The sequence below is a fragment of the Bos indicus genome, chromosome 2, assembly GCF_029378745.1.
Source record: "Bos indicus isolate NIAB-ARS_2022 breed Sahiwal x Tharparkar chromosome 2, NIAB-ARS_B.indTharparkar_mat_pri_1.0, whole genome shotgun sequence".
Lineage (NCBI taxonomy): Eukaryota > Metazoa > Chordata > Mammalia > Artiodactyla > Bovidae > Bos > Bos indicus.
In genome coordinates, this window is record NC_091761.1 from 35,695,971 (window position 1) to 35,718,559 (window position 22,589).

The window sequence follows — 22,589 nt, forward strand, 5'->3', positions numbered from 1 at the left end:
TTTGTACCTTATATACACTAAGAACTATTTTTATGATCAAAGAAAGGAGGAGAAAATTAATATCCCACTCTGTTACCAGAGTATATGTCAACACACACACACACAAACCCCACAGTCACACTCATCAAAAAAAGAGTCAGAACTCTAATTAGGGGAAAAAATATGCTAACCATGAAAACTCAACTGGTATTTAAAACTTAGAAAAGCTTATTATTTTTCAGTGTGGGATTTGGGATTTCTCTTGCAGTCTAACACTTCCTGTTGTGGCTAAAACAAGAGTACTTGGAAAACCAAAATAATAAAACAAGTAAACTAGCTCTTCATCTCCTAGGGAAGAATAAATTTCCCTAGAGGTAGGCGGATGGGAGATGAACAGACAATCTATGTGAAGATGTGAGTTATGTGCCCATCTTCCATCCACCCTACAGTGAATGACTTCAACCAACTCCATGGCTTCTCTGAGGCAGTGTACATCCGCCACAACTCAGGGACATCTCTCTATCTACAGTCACATAGTTCCAGCTAACAGTCAGCAAGATAAATTGCTTCAGAGTCCTCATCTCACTTGGAAGGCCTCTGTCTCAAATCTTTCTTTCTATAGCACCGATTTTCCATTTATCTGGAATTCTCTTTCTCACCTGCCTCACACTGACATTATCCTCTTATACCTGGGCATGCACAGGACCTGTGGGTAAAGGAAGAAAAGCGTTCCTATCTGTCTTCCTTTGCTCTCTTCGTTGGAAAAAAATTCTCTTCAGTCAACTGAGAGAATTGCTCTTTGGTTGAAAGACATTTTATCTAAGAGCTTCCTAGCAGTCTTTTAAAGTAAACTTTGTGTCAAAGTACAACAAATACCAAAAAGTGAATAAATCATAACTGTGCAGAGCAAATACACTCGTATAATAGGCACTAGATCAAGAAATAGAACATCATCACCACCCTAGAATCATCTCAGTGTCCACATTTAGTCACTAACTGAAAGAAAACCACTCTCTTACTTCTAACACCATCTATTAATTTTGCTTGTTTCTGAAATTTATACAAATGAATTCATGTACTGCGTGCTCTTCTCTGATTGTCTTCTTTAGCTCAATATAGGTTTGTGAGACTCATCTTTGTGTGGCTTAGTTTGTTCATTGCCAATGCTGTAGGCTACTAAAAAAGTAGTCTGCTCTTGACAGACATTTGGTTTAATCCTAGGTTGGATTAAATAGTTTGGAGCTATTATGAATCGTATGCTTTGAACAGTTGTGTACGTATTTTTGGTGAATGTATATGTGAAAGATACATATGTGTTTGTGAGTGTGTATGTATATAATATATACATATATATATATCAGTTCAATTCAGTTCAGTCACTCAGTTGTGTCCGACTCTTTGCGACCCCATGAATCGCAGCACACCAGGCTTCCCTGTCCATCACCAACTCCCAAAGTTCACTCAGACTCACATCCATCAAGTCAGTGATGCCATCCAGTCATCTCATCCTCTGGCGTCCCCTTCTCCTTCTGCCCCCAATCCCTCCCAGCATCAGAGTCTTTTCCAATGAGTCAACTCTTCACATGAGGTGGCCAAAGTACTGGAGTTTCAGCTTCAGCATCATTCCCTCCAAAGAAATCCCAGGGCTGATCTCCTTCAGAATGGACTGGTTGGATCTCCTTGAAGTCCAAGGGACTCTCAAGAGTCTTCTCCAACACCACAGTTCAAAAGCATCAATTCTTTGGGGCTCAGCCTTCTTCACAGTCCAACTCTCACATCCATACATGACCAATGGAAAAACCATAGCCTTGACTAGACGGACCTTTGTTGGCAAAGTAATGTCTCTGCTTTTGAATATGCATCTAGGTTGGTCATAACTTTCCTTCCAAGGAGTAAGCGTCTTTTAATTTCATGGCTGCAGTCACCATCTGCAGTGATTTTGGAGCCCAGAAAAATAAAGTCTGCCACTGTTTCCACTGTTTCCCCATCTATTTCCCATGAAGTGATGGAACCAGATGCCATGATCCTTGTTTTCTGAATGTTGAGCTTTAAGGCAGCTTTTTCACTCTCCTCTTTCACCTTCATCAAGAGGCTTTTTAGTGTGAAACTGCTTGACCAGCTTTAGTAGATGCTGCCAAATACATGACTTTCCAAAATGATGACATGAATTTAAACTCTCACTACCAATTACTTCAAAAACCTCATTTGAGTATATGGTATATATCATTATATGGCTGCATGAAACATAAGCTGGAATCAAGATTGCTGGGAGAAATAGCAATAACCTCAGATATGCTGATGACACCACCCTTATGGAAGAAAGCAAAGAACTCAAGAGCCTCTTGATGAAAGTGAAAGAGGAGAATGAAAAAGCTGGCTTAAAACTCAACATTCAAAAAACGAACATCATGGCATCTGGTCCTATCACTTCATGGCAAATGGATGGAGAAACAATGGAAACAGTGAGAGACTTTATTTTGGGGGGCTCCAAAATTACTGCAGATGGTGACTGCAGTCATGAAGTTAAAAGACGCTTGCTCCTTGGAAGAAAAGCTATGACCAACCTAGACAGCATATTAAAAAGCAGAGACATTACTTTGCCAACAAGGGTCCGTCTAGTCAAAGCTATGGTTTTTCCAGTAGTCATGTGTAGATGTGAGAGTTGGACTATAAAGAAAGCTGAGCACAAAAGAATAGACGCTTTTGAACTGTGGTGTTGGAGAAGACTCTTGAGAGTCCCTTGGACTGCAAGGAGATCCAACCAGTCCATCCTAAAGGAAATCAGTCCTGAATATTCATTGGAAGGACTGATGTTGAAGCTGAAACTCCCAATACTTTGGCCACCTGATGCAAAGAGCCAACTCAAAGGAAAAGACCCTGAAGCTGGGAAAGATTGAAGGCAGGAGTAGAAGGAGATGTCAGAGGATGAGATGGTTGGATAGCATCACTGATTCAATGGACATGAGTTTGAGTAAACTCTGGGAGTTGCTGATGGACAGGGAAGCCTGACATGCTGCAGTCCATGGAGTCATAAAGAATTGGACATGACAGAGTGACTGAACTCAACTGTCATTGTAGTTTTAATTTGCATTTCCCTGAACATCAATAAAGTTGAGCACCTTTATATATATTTATGGAAATTCAATATCTACCTTTATGGAATGCTATACAATTCTTTTGTCCATTTGTTTAGGCTGCCTGCATTTTTCCTAGAGAAAAACTTAAGATAAATTTTTTTAATAAACCCTATTTGGTTTCATGCAACTTTCCAAGTTGTATATTATTGGATTTGACTGCTGTTTTGTTTAGGATTTTTGCTTCTAAATAAATGGAAAAGATTAGCTTGTAATTTCTGTTATCATGAACTTTTTATGTTCCAGTAACAGGTTTGTAAAGAGCAATATTGCATAGGAACCTGGAACGTCAGGTCCATGAATCAAGGCAAATTGGAAGAGGTCAAACAAGAGATGGCAAGAGTGAATGTCAACATTCTAGGAATCAGCAAACTCAAATGGACTGTAATGGGTGAATTTAACTCAGATGACCATTATATCTACTACTGCAGGCAGGAATCCCTCAGAAGAAATGGAGTAGCCATCATGGTCAACAAGAGTCCGAAATGCAGTACTTGGATGCAATCTCAAAAATGACAGAATGATCTCTGTTCGTTTCCAATGCAAACCATTCAATATCACAGTAATCCAAGTCTATGCCCCAACCAGTAATGCTGAAGAAGCTGAAGTTGAATGGTTCTATGATGACCTACAAGACCTTTTAGAACTAACACCCAAAAAAGACGTCCTTTTCATTATAGGGGACTGGAATGCAAAAGTAGGAAGTCAAGAAACACCTGGAGTAACAGGCAAATTTGGCCTTGGAATACAGAATGAAGCAGGGCAAAGACTAATACAGTTTTGCCAAGAAAATGCACTGGTCATAGCAAACACTCTGTTCCAACAACACAAGAGAAGACTCTACACATGGACATCACCAGATGGTCAACACCGAAATGAGATTGACTATATTCTTTGCAGCCAAAGAAGCTCTATACAGTCAACAAAAACAAGACCAGGAGCTGACTGTGGCTCAGATCATGAACTCCTTATTACCAAATTCAGACTGAAATTGAAGAAAGTAGGGGAAACCACTAGACCATTCAGGTATGACCTAAATCAAATCCCTTATGATTATACAGTGGAAGTGAGAAATAGATTTAAGGGCCTAGATCTGATAGATAGAGTGCCTGATGAACTATGGAATGAGGTTTGTGACATTGTACAGGAGACAGGGATCAAGACCATGCCCATGAAAAAGAAATGCAAAAAAAGCAAAATGGCTGTCTGGGGAGGCCTTACAAATAGCTGTGAAAAGAAGAGAAGAAAAAAGCAAAGGAGAAAAGGAAAGATATAAGCATCTGAATGCAGAGTTCCAAAGAATAGCAAGGAGAGATAAGAAAGCCTTCCTCAGTGATCAATGCAAAGAAATAGAGGAAAACAACAGAATGGGAAAGACTAGAGGCTCTTCAAGAAAATGAGAGACATCAAGGGGACATTGTATGCAAAGATGGGCTCAATAAAGGACAGAAATGGTATGGACCTCACAGAAGCAGAAGATATTAAGAAGAGATGGCAAGAATACACAGAAGAACTGTACAAAAAAGATCTTCACGACCCAGATAATCACGATGGTGTGATCACTGACCTAGAGCCAGACATCCTGGAATGTGAAGTCAAGTGGGCCTTAGAAAGCATCACTACGAACAAAGCTAGTGGAGGTGATGGAATTCCAGTGGAGCTATTTCCAATCCTGAAAGATGATGCTGTGAAAGTGCTGCACTCAATATGCCAGCAAATTTGGAAAACTCAGCAGTGGCCACAGGACTGGAAAAGGTCAGTTTTCATTTCAATCCCAAAGAAAGGCAATGTCAAAGAATGCTCAAACTACCAAACAATTGCACTCATCTCACATGCTAGTAAAGTAATGCTCAAAATTCTCCAAGCCAGGCTTCAGCAATATGTGAACCCTGAACTTCCTGATGTTCAAGCTGGTTTTAGAAAAGGCAGAGGAACCAGAGATCAAATTGCCAACATCCGCTGGATCATGGAAAAAGCAAGAGAGTTCCAGAAAAGCATCTATTTCTGCTTTATTGACTATGCCAAAGCCTTTGACTGTGGATCACAATCAACTGTGGAAAATTCTGAAAGAGATGGGAATACCAGACAACCTGACCTGTCTCTTGAGAAATCTGTATGCAGGTCAGGAAGCAATAGTTAGAACTGGACATGGAACAACAGACTGGTTCCAAATAGGAAAAGGAATACATCAAGGCTGTATATTATCACCCTGCTTATTTAACTTATATGCAGAGTACATCATGAGAAACGCCGGACTGGAAGAAACACAAGCTGGAATCAAGATTGCCGGGAGAAATATCAAAAACCTCAGATATGCAGATGACACCACCCTTATGGCAGAAAGTGAAGAGGAACTAAAAAGCCTCTTGATGAAAGTGAAAGAGAAGAGTGAAAAAGTTGGCTTAAAGCTCAACATTCAGAAAACAAAGATCATGGCATCCGGTCCCATCACTTCGTGGGAAATAGATGGGGAAACAGTGTCAGACTTTTATTTTTTTTGGCTCCAAAATTACTGCAGATGGTGACTGCAGCCATGAAATTAAAAGACGCTTACTCCTTGGAAGGAAAGTTATGACCAACCTAGATAGCATATTCAAAAGCAGAGACATTACTTTGCCAACAAAGGTTCATCTAGTCAAGGCTATGGTATTTCCTGTGGTCATGTATGGATGTGAGAGTTGGACTGTGAAGAAGGCTGAGCCCCAAAGAATTGATGCTTTTGAACTGTGGTGTTGGAGAAAACTCTTGAGAGTCCCTTGGACTGCAAGGAGATCCAACTAGTCCATTCTGAAGGAGATCAGCCCTGGGATTTCTTTGGAGGGAATGATGCTGAAGCTGAAACTCCAGTACTTTGGCCACCTCATGTGAAGAGTTGACTCATTGGAAAAGACCCTGATGCTGGGAGGGATTAGGGGCAGGAGGAGAAGGGGACGACAGAGGATGAGATGACTGGATGGCATCACTGACTCGATGGATGTGAGTCTGAGTGAACTTTGGGAGTTGGTGATGGACAGGGAGGCCTGGCGTGCTGCAATTCATGGGGTCGCAAAGAGTCGGACACGACTGAGTGACTGAACTGAACTGAACTGAACTGAACAGGTTTATATTGGCCTCATGAAACACAGTAGAAAATGCTGTCTCTCTCTTTTTTTTTTTTTCTGTATTCTGGGAGAGTTTATAAAAGAGTGGTATTATTTCTTTCTCAAATGCTTAGAATAATTCATCAACCTAGAGTTTTCTTTGTGACAAGGCTTTTAATAATGGATTTGATTTCTTTAATAAAAGGGCCCTTAATAACATATTTAATTGTTTAAAGTTTTAGTAATTTATTGATTTCCTTTAAATTATCTAGCTTAACAGTATAAAGTTGTCTATACTACCCTAGTTTTATTTGTTCATATGTCCATGATCTTTACTGATGTCTGCTTTTCATTCCCAATATTGATCATTTGTGTCCTCTCATTTTCAGGAACAATCTTGCCAGGATTCAACAATTTAATCCATCTTTTCAAAGAACCAACTTCTAACTTTGTTGAATTTGTTTTCTGTGTTAAGTTTGTTTTCTATTCTGCTGATAACTTGTTTTATCTTTCTTTTATTTAGTTAGATTGCTATTCTTTTCCTAGTTTCTTGAAAATTTATATCATTCTTTTCCTGTCTTCTTTCCTAGTATGTGACTGTATGTACTTTAGGTGCATCATAAAAATTTTGATAAATTGTATATTCTTTATCATTAAATACACAGTATTTTCTTATTTTTATGTGTGACAACTTAGATTATTTAATTCTCATGAAGTTGGGAATTTTCTAGTTAATTGATTTCTAAGTTAATTCCACCATGGTCAGAGAACATATTCTAGTTTACCGAATCCTTAAAATCTGCTGAGGCTTGCTTGATGATGTGGCAAATGGACAATTTTGGCAAATGTTTTGTTTGCAGTTGAACAAATGACTATTCTGATATTGTATGGCACATTGTTCTGTGTGTATGAATTAGCTTAAGTTGGTTGATTTTATTGTTCAGAACTTTTATAACTTCACTGATTATTTTGTCTGTCTAATCACCCATTAAGAAAGGTGAGTTATGGATTTGATTGCAGATTTGCCTGTTTCTTCTTTGACTTACATCAATTTTTGCTTTATACATTTTGAAACTGTGCTGTGTGCAAGTGTGCTCAGTCAATCAGTCATGTCCGACACTTTTCGACCTCACAGGACTGCAGCCTGCCAGGCTCCTCTGTCCATGGAGCTTCCCAGGCAAGAATACTGGAGTGGGTTGCCATTTCCTCTTCCAGGGGATCTTCCTGACCCAGGTATCTAACCCACATCTCCTGTGTCTCTTGCATTAGCAGGTGAATTCTTTACCACTGAATCACCCAGGAATCCCCAGGCAGCTACAGATATTAAATTGTGATATCTTTTGGTACATCTATCTCTTTTTGGAAGAAAAGTTATAACCAACCTAGATAGCATATTCAAAAGCAGAGACATTGCTTTGCCAACAAAGGTCCATCTAGTCAAGGCTATGGTTTTTCCAGTGGTCATGTATGATTGTGAGAGTTGGACTGTGAAGAAGGCTGAGCCCCAAAGAATTGATGCTTTTGAACTGTGGTGTTGGAGAAGACTCTTGAGAGTCCCTTGGACTGCAAGGAGATCCAACCAGTCCATTCTGAAGGAGATCAGTCCTGGGATTTCTTTGGAGGGAATGATGCTAAAGCTGAAACTCCAGTACTTTGGCCACCTCATGTGAAGAGTTGACTCATTGGAAAAGACTCTGATGCTGGGAGGGATTGGGGGCAGAAGGAGAAGGGGACGCCAGAGGATGAGATGGCTGGATGGCATCACTGACTCGATGGATGTGAGTCTGAGTGAACTCTGGGAGTTGGTGATGGACAGGGAGGCCTGGCGTGCTACGATTCATGGGGTCGCAAAGAGTCGGACACGACTGAGCGACTGAATTGAACTGATCTCTTTTTCATTATGAATTTATTTCTTTCATCTGTTTTAACATTTCTTACATTAAAGGGTACTTTGTCTGAAACATATCTGTCTTTTGGTTAGTGTTGATATATCTTTTTCCATCCTTTAAATTTAAGCTTTTTGTGTCCTTATAGTTAAAGCATGTGTTTTAAAATTAGTATTTTAAAAAATATTGTTGAGTTTCATTTTTATCATCTGAAATTCTTAAAAAATTTTTTGCAGTAGTATGTAACTCTTTTTTATTCAGTGTAATTATAATAAATTAGAGTTTACAGCCATCATTTTTCTGCTGCTTTTCTATTTGCCCTATCTGTTTTATTCTCCTTTTTCTCTCCTTTCCCATATTCTTTTAAAATAATCAAATCTGTTATTTCATGTTTTCCATGTTACCTTGTATTTATACTTTCTTTTAATATTCTTTCGGTGGTAGTCCTAGAAATTATAGCATGCATCAAAGACTTAGTAAATTAAGATTAAATTATTTATTTACAACTTCCCTTTACAACTCTAGAATTTAGAATACTTTAAGTCTATACAGCCCAGCACCTGTTACCTTGGCATTGTTACCATGCGTTTTATATATATATATATATATAAACCTCTCAAAGAGTCAGACATGACTGAGTGACTGAATGAACTGAACTGATATATAAACCTAGCAAATATTAGTATTAATGGTGTTTACAGTCAGGATTTATTTTTACTGATATCTTTACCTTTCTGTGTTCTTCATTCTTCCTTGCATTTCTGTTTTTCCATCTGAAGCCTTTTTTTTTTTTTTTTTTTAAGTTAAAATTTCATTCACAAAAACTCTATTTTTTTAGGGAGAATCTACTACTTAAACATGGGAAGTGAAAGAAAGTTAGTTCTGTCTGACTCCTTGCGACCCCTTGGACTGTAGCCCACCAGGCTCCTCTGTTCATGGGATTTTCCAGGCAAGAATACTGGAGTGGGTTCCATTTCCTTCTCCAGGGGAATCTTCCCAACCCAGGGATCTAACCCAGGTCTCTTGCATTGCAGGCAGCTTCTTTACCATCTGAGCTAACACATGCTACTTAAACATCTCCTTGTTGTGTTTCTCTTAAAAACTGTATTATTTCAACTTATCTTTGAAGAATTTTTGTCAAACATAGAATCCAGATATATATTTTTCATGACCTTAAAGATGGCATTATGTTGTTTTCTGATCTCTATCATTTCTATAAAAACTCAGATATAATTCTTCTTATTGTTTCTTTGGAGATAATTAACCTATTTTTGGTGCTTTAAATTTTTTCTTATCTTTGGCTTTTAGCAGTTTTACTGTGATATGTCTTGGTTTGTTTTTCTCTTAATTTACTCTGTTTAGATTTTTAGGCATTTCTTAAATCCATGTGTTTATCATTTTAGGAGAATTTTTGACAAATGTGTTTTCAAATATTGGTAGTGCTCTCACCTTTCTGTATATGTTCAACTGACACATGATAGAATTTTTTTACTCCTTTATATGTGTCTATTATCCTCTTTCCTATATTTTCCTTTCTTATTTCTCTCTGTACTACAATTTAGATAATTTTCTGCTGCCATATCTTCCAGTTTACATGGTTATCTCTTCTGTTGAATCTGTTCTTCTGTGAAACCCATCTATTGAGTTAATGGTTTTTCAGTTCAGGAATTTCCTGTTTAATTCCTACTTAAATGGATTCCAGCTCTTTGGCAAACTTTTAGTTTTTTATATTTCTCTGTCTTTTTTCTTTAACATCCTAATCGTACTTAAGATCCTTGTATGCTAACACCAACACCTGCATCACCTCTAGGTCTGTTTCTGTCTTCTAGTTTTTCTCTTATGATTTTGTCTCAGTGTATGCTCAGTAATTTTTTATGTAATACTAGAAAAATAAATAAATAAACATGAGATATATATATATGTATATATGTACTGGAGATATATCTATATAGATATATATAGATATATATAGATAGGTAGATAGATACATGGAAAGCTGTAGCGGGTTGCCATTTCTTTCTCCAGGGGAACTTCCCCACCCAGGGATCAAACTCTCCTTCTGGATGGGCCCCAAATTCTAATCCTTATGCTTTAGCATGGCAAGAACTGCTTCAGAAAGTTTTTTGTAGGCTTTCTATTCAATCTCTTAGCCTTCTGAACTACAAGTTTATATTTTTATGAATGTATTGAGGAGAAGTCTGGCCTTAGGTCAATCTCAGCTTTCCACTCCACTCTTGTCTTAGCCACTCCCTGCCTTCTCAATAGGAGAAGGCAATGGCACCCCACTCCAGTACTTTGCCTGGAAAATCCCATGGATGGAGGAGCTTGGTAGGCTGTAGTCCATGGGGTCGCTAAGAGTCAGACACTATTGAGCAACTTCCCTTTCACTTTTCACTTTCATGTATTGGAGAAGGAAATGGCAACCCACACCAGTGTTCTTGCCTGGAGAATCCCAGGGACGGGGGAGCCTGGTGGCTGCCATCTGTGGGATCACACAGAGTCGGACACGACTGAAGTGACTTAGCAGCCTTCTCAATAAAATCTCTGCTGTTTTTTTTTGTCCCCTGGCAAATAGCTCTCTCTATGGAAGGCAAGTTATGACCAATCTAGACAGCATATTAAAAAGCAGAGACATTACTTTGCCAACAAAAGTCCATCTAGTCAAGGCTATGGTTTTTCCAGTAGTCATGTATGGATGTGAGAGTTGGACTAGAAAGAAAACTGAGCGCAGAAGAACTGATGCTTTTGAACTGTGGTGTTGGAGAAGACTCTTGAGAGTCCCTTGGACTGCAAGGAGGTCCAACCAGTCCCTTCTAAAGGTGGTCAGTCCTGAATATTCATTGGAAGGACTGATGCTGAAGCTGAAACTCCAATACTTTGGCCACCTGATGCAAAGAACTGACTCATTGGAAAAGACCCTAGAGCTGGGAAAGATTGAAGGCAGGAGGTGAAGGGGACAACAGAGGATGAGATAATTGGATGGCATCACCGACTTAGTGGACATGAGTTTGAATAAACTCTGGGAGTTGATGATGGACAGGGAGGCCTGGTGTGCTGCCATCCATGGGGTCGCAAAGAATCAGACACGACTGAGTGACTGAAATGAACTGAAGTAATGTAAGTCAAATTCCTGATTCTCATCCCTGTTCCCCACAGTCAGAATCAGCAATGCCCCAAGGGGGAATAGTGCAAACCAATGATTGAAATCTCTGAGGTGTCCCCCATATTTGGAAAATCCCCTCCCTCCCCATTCCTGGTTGTTTGAGCAGTTCTCCTATATCCTGAAACTAATTGTTTTATTTTATCTAACTTTTCTAGTTGTTTCCAGTTAAAGAATGCTCTGCTGCAAACTACTTCCTCAGAAACAGAAGCAAAAATCCATATTGTTTTTTAAATTTGTTCTGAGGAGCCTTTGCTGTGGAAGAAAGGGGAGCTACTGGGCTTCCCTGGTGTCTCAGATGGTAAAGAATCTGCCTGCAATGCATGAGACCCAGGTTGGATCCCAGGACCAGGAAGATCCTCTGGAGAAGGGAATGGCTACCCACTCCAGTCTTCTTGCCTAGAGAATTCCATGGTCAGAGGAGCCTGGTGGGCTACAGACCATGGGGTCGCACAGTCGGACATGACTAAAGCAGCTTAGCACTCACTGGATGCATCCTCCAAAGGTTCCTTAGGTGATGTTTTACCTATGTATCCAAGAGTCAGAATAACTAGTTTTAACCAGAATTCTTCAATAATCTGCTGAATACATATCGAGCAGCCATTCAACGTTCCCCACTTAATAAATGAGCACATTATCTGCTCTTATTTGATGGTGTAGTCATGAGAAAAAGTCTTTATATAAGTGTTTTGGAAAAGTAAACATGGTGTACATTAGGAAAACAATTAGTTCTACATGATCACATATGTGGTTGTCTTTTCTAACTGTTCATTGGATGAATGTCTTTCTCCCCCAACTCAACTGTTTGAGAACACTTCAAGGGCAAGACTCACGTCTTGTCCATTTTATTTCTGGCGGTTTCTAGTTTAGTGTGATTCACAAAATAAGCGTTGTTTTGAACAAAATGCCACTTTATCCTGTGTCTGCCCCTATTGAAGTATTCTGAATTACAGACAACAATGCTCACTTTGATATTTTGCAATCTATGTTGGTAAAATCTCAGCTTAGAGATTTTAATGTTTTGTACTGATTAATTTAGGGGACAATTTTTTATAATTAGCTTTTTCTATTTCATCCTTTCAGTTAATAAAGTCTTAGAATAAGGAAATCTCAGTTGTGTAGAAGAACACTTGCTGATGATCATTAGACCAAACTACTTTTTGTGGTAATTATTAATATGTGGTATAAATGGATCACTTCCCACAAAGATGGGGCACATAAAGTGAAATGCTTCTGTCTGCCCTTCCACTTCCCATTCCACTGACCCTTCCTTTCATCTGAAAGCCAAGGGAATCAGTTGCTTATTTCAAAATAGTCTTGAAAATCATTTAGGCATAATTAAAGTTTGCAATATCCTGTAAGTAAGTATTATCTTCTAATATTTTCTGCCAAGAATTGAATTTGCTAGGCATGACACATTTATTGCTGGCAGTAGATGTACCAAAATGTACCAAACACCAGGGAATTAATAAATACCACAGCCCTCCTATGGAGCAAGTTGCATAAATATTTAATAGGAAATGCATGATGAATTTCTTGCACGATTATGCAGAAAAACATTTGGGAATGGTTGCAGCTGTTACATGAACTAAGCTCAGTCTCTTTTCCCCCATCACTTTCAATCTTTATCAATCTCAATATTGTGCTTTAACTTCAGCAGTAAGTATCTCCAGTGATGAGTATTGCAGACACCTGTCAACATTTTAGGAAATATGTGACTCTTTATATATGCTGTGCGTGTGTATCTGACACCTTTCACTGGTGCATTTGAAGGAACAACCAAGAGATTTTTGGATAATAAACGGGCCGTCACGGAAATCTGACTTAAAAGAGAAGGTGAAGGAAGCTAAAAGAGTAACAGCTGCCACTCTTATGTGTGTATCAAATTTTCTCTGGCAACACCTTTACATCTGTACCTAAGCCCTGTAAAAATCTAAATTTAGGTGGGTTGTTTTTGTTTGTTTGTTTGTTTTGGCAGATTTTAGTATTACAATCCCATGGACGGAGGAGTCTGGTAGGCTGCAGTCCATGGGGTTGCTAAGAGTCAGACACGACTGAGCGACTTCACTTTGACTTTTCACTTTCATGCATTGGAGAAGGAAATGGCAACCCACTCTAGTGTTCTCGCCTGAAGAATCCCAGGGACGGGGGAGCCTGGTGGGCTGCAGTCTATGGGGTCGCACAGAGGCGGACATGACTGAAGCGACTTAGCAGCAGCAGCAGCAGTATTACAAAGATTTTATTTTCTTTTCATGTCTTAGAAATCCTTTATCTTCCCCAAATATGTACTTTTGCAGCGGGTAAAATATTCCTTTAACAGTTTTGAAGTTTCTGGCGTATTCATAAGGTTGAAAGTTCATAACACAAAAGGAATTTTTAATTAAGCATTATAACCAGGAGATTGTTCATCAAAACTGTATGAGTGGTGAAGTCAGATCAACATATATTGAAAGTTAGTTGTTTGGGGCCCTCTGGAGCTTTAAAGGGCATCTCTCTGAAAAGCCACTCTGGTTCCATTCAAACCTCCCAATTCATAGCAGATCTTCAGTATCATGTTCCCAGGAAATGGGGACTCCAGGAAAACTTCAAACTCTGGAATCTTCACAGACAGAACACAATAATATTTGTCTGGAGCAGAAGCTCCAACTTGCTATTTTTTTACAAAGGCCTGTGACCTTCTAATGAATTGCAGGTGACACAGTGTCTCTGTCCCTTAAAGCAATTTAGTGCTTACTAGATGCCATTAAAGAGTTGGCACCCCATAAATTATCAAGTGATAATTATATTCTTGGCTTCAAAACAAGTAGAAAATCCTCCTTAACAACATATTTGTCCCCCAAGTGTGGTAGTAAGATGAGTTGCACCTCTTAAAATGGTGACTTGATTTACTGCTTTCACATTTTGGAATCTATTTTGGGTAAAAGCTCCTGATCAGCTTGGGCAGAGACTCTGCAATCACAAAGGGAAAATGTATTATCACTGAATTAAATGTTTTTGTCAAGAGGAATTTTATTAAAAATTCAGGATATAGTTAAAATTCCAACATTCCAGGATGTGTACCCAGGTTAAAAAGAAAATCATGAACAATATTAGAAATCAATTTTCTTTTCCAAAAGTTAAAATCTCACCATGAAGGAAGACAGTGTATGTCCCAGCTTCCTGAGAACTGCCCACTGGGATCGAAATGTCTAATATGTGAGCATTCTTTAACAAGCCCACAACTTTTTGAGATGTCTTTCTCACTATTGGGGATGTTCAACTCTGTCCTCCAAAGCTCTTGGAGGACAAACGCAGAATGTCCACAATGGCCTTGAGCCATGCAAATCAGTTCCCCTATCAGTGACTGAATGTCCATCCTTACTCATCACAAAACCTTTATTAGTAAAATAGTCCCCTGGGGATACAGTAAGCAGACTTATGTTACCACCACCTTCCATTTGGCCAAAGTCTAAAATCATAACCAGTTCTTGTGGGAAAAAAAAAAAAGGAAGAGAGAAAGGAAAAATCATCATATGCCAAGAATCAATCCAAATGTTCGTTCCACTTATCATGATCTGTCTTTGGCTTTTTTAGAATATTTATATGCTGGCCAAAGTATGAAATTCACAGAGAGGAAAGCTAAAGGGCTTTTGCCATTTTAAAAGAAATAACTGAAATACACTTCAGTCTGACCATTAAAATACTATTTATATTGTATTAAAACTTTAATTTCACAGAAGCAGGGAACAGAATGGTGGTTGCGGGGGTGGGGATGGGCAGATGAGGTCAAGGGCACAAAATATCAGTCACGCAAGATGAATAAGTGCTGGAGAGCTGATGCACAGCATGGTGACAGATCAAAATATGTCAAGAAGGTAGATTTAAGTGTTCTCACCACATATGCACACACACACACACACAAAACCCTTCAGTTTAGGATGATAATTTAGTGTAAATCTTAATTAGAGCTCTATTGTCTATCTGTATTATCTGGGTGGTAGAGAGAGAGTTCTAGTTTTAATGGTCCAAAAAAGCCTTTTTCCTAATCTACAATTATTGGTTACAGTCAATTAAAATGCCTAAAACATTTATGCTAATTCACAAAGAAAAAAATAAGAAAATTGGTTTTACTTATTTACATGAAGTTCTTTTTGTGGGTTAGTTCAATGTTACTTTTCACATGTATGGATATGAAAAAAAAAAAACCCTTCTAAATAAATAATATTACTTAGAGCTCATCTGCAATATTTTTATATTTGGAAACTGACTCAACTCAATTCAGACTTGCTCTAAAGGAGTCCGGTTCAAAATACCCATTGGGAAGGGGCCAAAGCACAGCCACCAGCTTTCTGTTGCCTGAATCTTTTATTACATTGGCTCATTAAAACTCCTTGTTTGTATTTGCATTTTACTCTTGGGCAATTTTACAGCACAGAATAGTGATAAGCTTGCAGGCTGATCCTACTCATTATATTTAATCATAACTGCAATAAGGAAGACCATTGCATCATGCCTCTGTCTCAAACACACTGCAATGATTTTAAAATAGAATTCGTACCTTGCAATAGCTTTGGCACATGCCTTCTCTTTCTCTCTTTTTTTTTTCCTAAGATGCTCTTGAAACATAAAATAAAGAACATACAATGAACTTCGAGAGGTCCCCATTTTTAACCAGAATGTATGATTAGAACTAGGAAAAAGCCCTGCTTGAAAGCAAACATGTGGCCAGAAAAAGAGAAAGAGAAGGGATGAATATAAGGAAAGGCTTAGTTAATCTTCAATGGCTGCACCACAAGGCCTTATTTTAAGATATCCATCCTAGTGGGGCCAAGAAGACCTCCATGTTGTTTGGGGTTGGTCTCCTGCATATTAAGGTTTATGTTATAGTTGAACAGAACCAAAGCTTCAATTTCTAGCATAAGTTACTAATTTTCTTATGCTAATGAAAACCACACATCAGCTCCTTGAAATTCCCAAAAGTAACATCAGTTTTGCCACTAATTGCAGCAGTGCTGAGGTGATGGAGGAAGAAGGGGAGTGATTACAATAGTAAGAGTTGGGACAAGGCTCTTCGCCTCCCTAAGTGGTCCTCTAACTGAAAACATTTGAGACTTGCCCCTCCTGGCCTTGGGTTCTCATGAATTTTAAGAAATCGGATTCTCCCAGGAGCACCGGAGCATGATGAAATAATGGAACTCTGGCCTGGGAGATACGAGGAAGAAGGTCTGACTCAAACTTCAAACCCCAGCAGAAGGGAATTTGAGACATAACTATTTGATCTTCTGTCTCAACCTGACAAAATATTTCTCTTCAGGGCCAAAGGCACTCATCCTGGCTTCTTCAACAACTGATAGTTTATGCATGAGAATATTCTAATGAATCTGACAAGCACAAATGTAATAAATTGGTTTTCCATGAAACATAATTTTTCAAACAACCAGAGGATTTGGGGATGCTAAAATTTTTCCCTAAACTTTGGAAATCATCACAGGACTTTTTTTTTCTTTCCTGAAGCCCATCTCAGGGCTTCCTAAGCCTAGTTACCAGTGCATACAAATCAGCTTTGCACAACAAAATTTGTTCTATGGATAAAAACAGAAATGCCGCAAAAAGGTTGAGGACCCCATTGCACGCCATACCTTGACTTGTGCATATTCAAAACACACATGCTCTGTGGATATTTTACTAAAATTATTTGCTGCAAAGCATGAACCAGGCAGGAAGCCAATGCACCATGAATTGATTTCCAAGTCTTATTTGTGACTGATATGAGGTTAGAGAGCATTTCTGTTCTGGGTGGAGTGGTGAAATGAATGTTTATTGTTTAGGATTTAAAAGGTCCATTATCATGCAGACTCAGTAAGGTTCTGCCACATGAAACTGAGTGCCAGGCCAGCAGGCAACTGATTCAAGTGACAAGAGGTGAGCTGTGACAGCGCTTCCATGTTAATAAAGTATGTCCCAGCACTCGAAGGAAACCTAGCACAGTATGAGAGCAGATAGAACTTACTAATCAGGTCTACTGTTAACTCTAATTACAGACTTCTCCCAACTTACAAAATAAATGGATGCCTTAACAATAAAGCAACTTTTTTGCTTTATTGAATCCTGGATTTCTACTGAATCCTCTTATAAATGAAAGTGAGATTTGATTTTTTAAAAACATCGAATCCCATTAAAAGGGACTGTGAGCTATCTCCCTATGCAAGTTTCCACTTTTAACCTCGTTTTTGGCTAAAGTGCCTGTCCAGGAGTCAGGAATAGTGATGTTTGGTTCTTTTTCCTCCAGACTTTAGAAGTGGAGTCTTAAGTAAGACGGTTTCCTCATCTGCCTAGAAGGTATTGGACAAGATCAGCTGATGCGACTGTGGAGGAATCAAAGACTCCTGTTGAGAATCATGTGAAAGTTCTGGATCCTCTCCCCCAAAAAATTCATGTACACATGTGCAGTGGACACAGGGCAAACAATAATAAGAATAAAGCAACAGAACCCTAATCAGGAATCCTGGATCTTGAGACTTTTGAACCAGATAATCTAAGGTAACTTTAAAACCTTCTTTGAGCTTTAAAACCATCTATGATTTTGGTTTTTGATCAGCTTATATGTGGAGATAATGTTCTTTAGACATTAGACTTAGGTGCATTCCAGAGCTCTATTCTTGACTGACCAAAGTAGATATTTTCCCCTTTATTCAGGTCAGCTGCCTCTACACAGTATGAGCACGAAGAGATTTTGCTTTAAGTTAACATGTATTCTAGTACATCAAATATCAATCTGTACCACCATAAAATAAGCCACACTCACCTATATGAATAGGTAATAGGGCTTCCCTGGTAGCTCAGAGGTTAAAGCATCTGCCTGCAATGCGGAAGAGCTGGGTTCGATCCCTGGGTTGGGAAGATCCCCTAGAGAAGGAAATGGCAACCCACTCCAAAATTCTTGCCTGGAAAATCCCATGGACAGAGGAGCCTGGTGGGCTATACTCCACGGGGTAGCAAGGAGTCAGACACAACTGAACGACTTCACTTTCACCTATATGAATAGATCAGAACTTCTAAGGATGTAAAGCATGGACAGGTTGGATTCAACAAAGACTTACAAAGTGATGTCTCTAACTCTGGATATAATAAGACAGCGTTACACCAACCAACTTTCATTTCCATATACTATCTGTGCTGGTCTATGCTGTGGAGTTCTGGGTTCTACCATTTTGACATCCCAAAAATAAAACATTTGACATCACACCTAAAATATTCTTTCAGTTTTTTTTTTTTTCTTCTTTCAGTTTTTAAAATTATCATATAATGTTCTTTAAAATCCTCATGCCTATCCCTGACATTGTCTCATCCTTGATAATATAACCCTGAATTTACCCTTAGAGAATGGATATCACCAATTATCATAGGTGAGGATCAAGGGAGATAAAGAAAGGGTCAGGATGAAGATGAGGCTCAGAGGTGAAATGAGGGGAAAGGATGGATTTGTATTTGTAGCTAAAGAGTTTTTATTTCAAGATCACTGAATCTATACACTTTCCTCTCAGTCGTCTTACCAAAATATGAATTCTAGAAATTTGTTTTCAGTCTCTGTAAAGTCCATATATGTGTAAATAGATCTATATCTTCCCACTCCCCCTCAAAAACCACCCTGAGGAAATCAGCCCAGAATTACTCTGAGAAATTTAATATGCCTAGTGATGACACTCACACAAAAGATAGAGCAGTAAATACTAAGTCAATCTGTGTCTGTCCAACATTGGAGCACTTATATTAGTTCTAGTACTGATGTCACCAGTCAAGAGACAGAGCAACGTTGTTACGGGGGAAAAGATCCTTACGATACATAAAATCAAATCTATCCAGAGATGACCAAGATTTCTACAAATCAAGAAGAAAAATACAGCCCACTCAGTAGAAAAATGGAAAAGATACTTAAAGATACACTTCAAAAAACATCCAATAACCAATAAATAAAAGACAAAATACTTAATCTCAGTCATTAAAAATGTGAATTCACATCTAATTAAAGACAACTATCCACTAGAAGACAAAAATGGAAAAAGATTGACAAAACCAAATGTTGCAAAGATGTGAAGCAACTGGAACTTCCACACACTGCTTACAGGAAAGCTGAACACACCTTTGGATCTCCAATTTCATTTCCAGGCAAGGACTCACACACGTACGTGCTCACACACGCACACCAGAAGTGTGTACCAAAAAATGTGCATGGTAGCATTAGTCATGACAAGTCAACTGGAAACAACCCAAGTATTCATCAATCATAGAATGGATAAGCATATGAGAGTATATTCATGCAATGACATACCAAATGATAAACTGCACTTACATGCAAAATGCTAGTGAATTTCACAAACATTATGTTAAGCAGAAGAGCCAGGCGCAAAAGAATATAAATAGAAATCCATTTTTATCAATTTCAAAACTAGGTTAAACTTTGGAATTTAAGGTGTGGTTACCTTTGGGGAAAATTGAAGGCATGGTATTGAGATGGAATTCAAGAGAGGAGTGCTTCTGTGATTTTTCTATTTCTTAACAAGAGTCTTGGCATGAGTTTCACCTATGTAATAATTTTGTGATAACTCACTGGATACCTTTCTAAGCATATCAGACTTTAAAAAAAAAAAAAGTTAAAAGATGTAGAGGCTATAGGTTTAGAGACATAGACTGATTCCCAAAGGTTTGAATCTTGGATTTCTCATTAACAAACTGTGTGACCTTGGGCAATATATGTGATTTCCCTGAGCCTCGATTTCTTCATCTTTAAAATGAAGACAATAATGTTTATTGGCTTTGTAATACTAAACAGAAAATTCCTGAAAATTATTTAGTCCATCAGTCTAGTCCATCTCCTCAGTTTACAAATGAATAAGCCAAGTGAGAAGTGATATGTTTTGGTCAGGATCCTGAGTTTAGGCTAATACTGGCTAGCTCTCGCAGGCAAGAGCAGCTATATACTGTGAACTGTAAGTGAACACAAAATGCCCCTTGGGTCATTTTGTTTGCTCCTTCCATGCATGTAGAAAACACAAGACAAGGCAGAAATTTCTCCTTCTCTCTGATCCTTGCTAAAGCCATGACCCAGCTGGTCTCTACAGAGTGCCTCTGAAAAGAAAAAAAGATAACAAAAGAAATCAAATAAGTAACTAATTCCCTTCCACAAATATTTACTGAGCATAGACTATAGGCCAAAGTATTCAACACATTAGAATTTCATCAGTAAACAAGAGGCAAGTATCTGTCTTCTAATTTATTCTAGCAGACCGAGGGCAGACAGCAAAGGCATTGGACAGTTGAAATTAACATGATTAAATAATACAGTTTTTGAAAGTAATAGGTGCTTATAAAATGTAGACTTTATTATTATTCAGATATGGTGAGGCTGAGGCTTCCCAGGTGGAGAGGTGGTAAAGAATCTGCCTGCCAATGCAGGAGACACAGGAGAAGCAAGTTCAATCCCTGGTTCAGGAAGATTCCCTGGAGTAAGAAATGGCAACCCACTCTAGTATTCTTGTGTGAAAAATTCCATGGACAGAGGAGCCTGGTTGGCTACCTCTGCACAGGGTCACAAAGAGTCAGACACCACTGAGCTCACATGCACAAACGCACAAATGGTGAGACCAACAGATTATGGGATGACTGAGTTGAAAACATAGTTGTTACACTCAGAAATTCCAATAGGAGGGGTACACCATCTCATGGCAGGGGTTGGGGGACGGACACAAGCTGAAGTACCAGGATTCGTCAGGAGAAGCAAGGGGAAATGTGGGCAGGAGCCATCAACTTGGTTTCTGTGGGAAGTAACAGGTGAGACAGGCTAACCAAGTTTAGGATTGACTACTTGGAATAATTTCAGCAGGTCCAAGGGGGTAAATGCCTGGCCCTGGGATGATCTGGGTGTGGGAATATTGTCCCAGAGTGTAAGAGCTGTATCAAACAAAAAGCTGGGCCTATGGGCTCTGGATGGGTTGGCTTGTATATAAAAAATTCTTTCACAGGCCAGTCAGTTACTCTATTTAGGAATCAGCTAGCCCTGGTAGGGATAGTCTCTCCAGGGTTCACAAGACACCAGATGTCAAAGTATATGAAACATACGGTTAATACAATGCTCTGAAAAACAAAGATGGCAGGGCATGGAAAATAAGAATGAGAAACTAAAACCATCACCAAATCTAGAATATTTATCAAACAAATCATGAAACAGGCATCCAAATTTTTGCTGAACTACCTTTATATGTTTCCTTTTGCTTTTTTATTTTGGTTTTTAGCTGTCCATGCAGAATTAACTCCCCCATATGGGGGGAAAAAAAAGAGTCTTGCATATGAAAATTCAATCACATTTTGCGATAAAGCACAATACTATAAGAGAAGGTGGTTTGTATCATCTAGGCACTTGTGTAGCATAGAAGCCATTCAGCCTGACATAAGCTTTAAGTCATCATTCTGCCAGAACAGCTATTTAAATTCTTTGCACACAAATATTAATCCCACGGTCAGGTTAACACCCTGACCTCAGGATCCATGTGTAACTATAGCTCTACAAAGATGTAATAGAGAGACAACAGACCAACTTATTTTTACATCCAGTTTGCTGTACACACTCCTAAGTAACAAATGATGAAGGCAATACAAGGATTCTGGCATCAATCTTTGGTCTCTCCTCACTGGGAAATAATTATCTTCAGTCAGCGTGATTAAGAGAATACTTCTGATCCAGGTCTATGCTTAATTCTCTTCACTGTCAATCATCAAGAAACAGGAGCTCCTGGGTGACCGTTAGAGACGACTTTGGTGAGTTCAGGAAAGCAGAATGCAGAACAATTAAAAGTTGGCAAAGTAATAAGTGAGAGTTACGATTAATCCAAGAAATAAATGACAAGAAGGAAAACACTTTGCAAACATTTTTAAAACACTGCCATTTTACTCATAATCAAAGCAATCACAACCTATTCTAAGCACATAACACTTCTGAATAGATGGCGGCAGAGACTGGGGAGTTTTAAGAGGCCCCAGAGTGGTTAATGGGGGAATTAGCACAACTCAGAAAAGACATTAATTAGGTCAATCTGCAGTTTTGAAAAACTTTAGCACCTCTCCAATGCTATTATTGAAATAATGACTCCAGTTATTCAACGGTAGACAAAGATTGCGCCTTTTAAAACTGGCTTTAAAAGGGAAGTCCGAAGAAAGAACTAAGTTAGAAAAACTACAGTAAGAATTAATGGAATTGTGTTTGTGAATTCTAAAAGCATACACATGTGAAAGACTGAAATTTTTGTAAAGAACTCTTCAACACCAATTTTACAACTAAAGGGAAGAGAATGCCCAGTGATACTGAGACTAAAAAGAG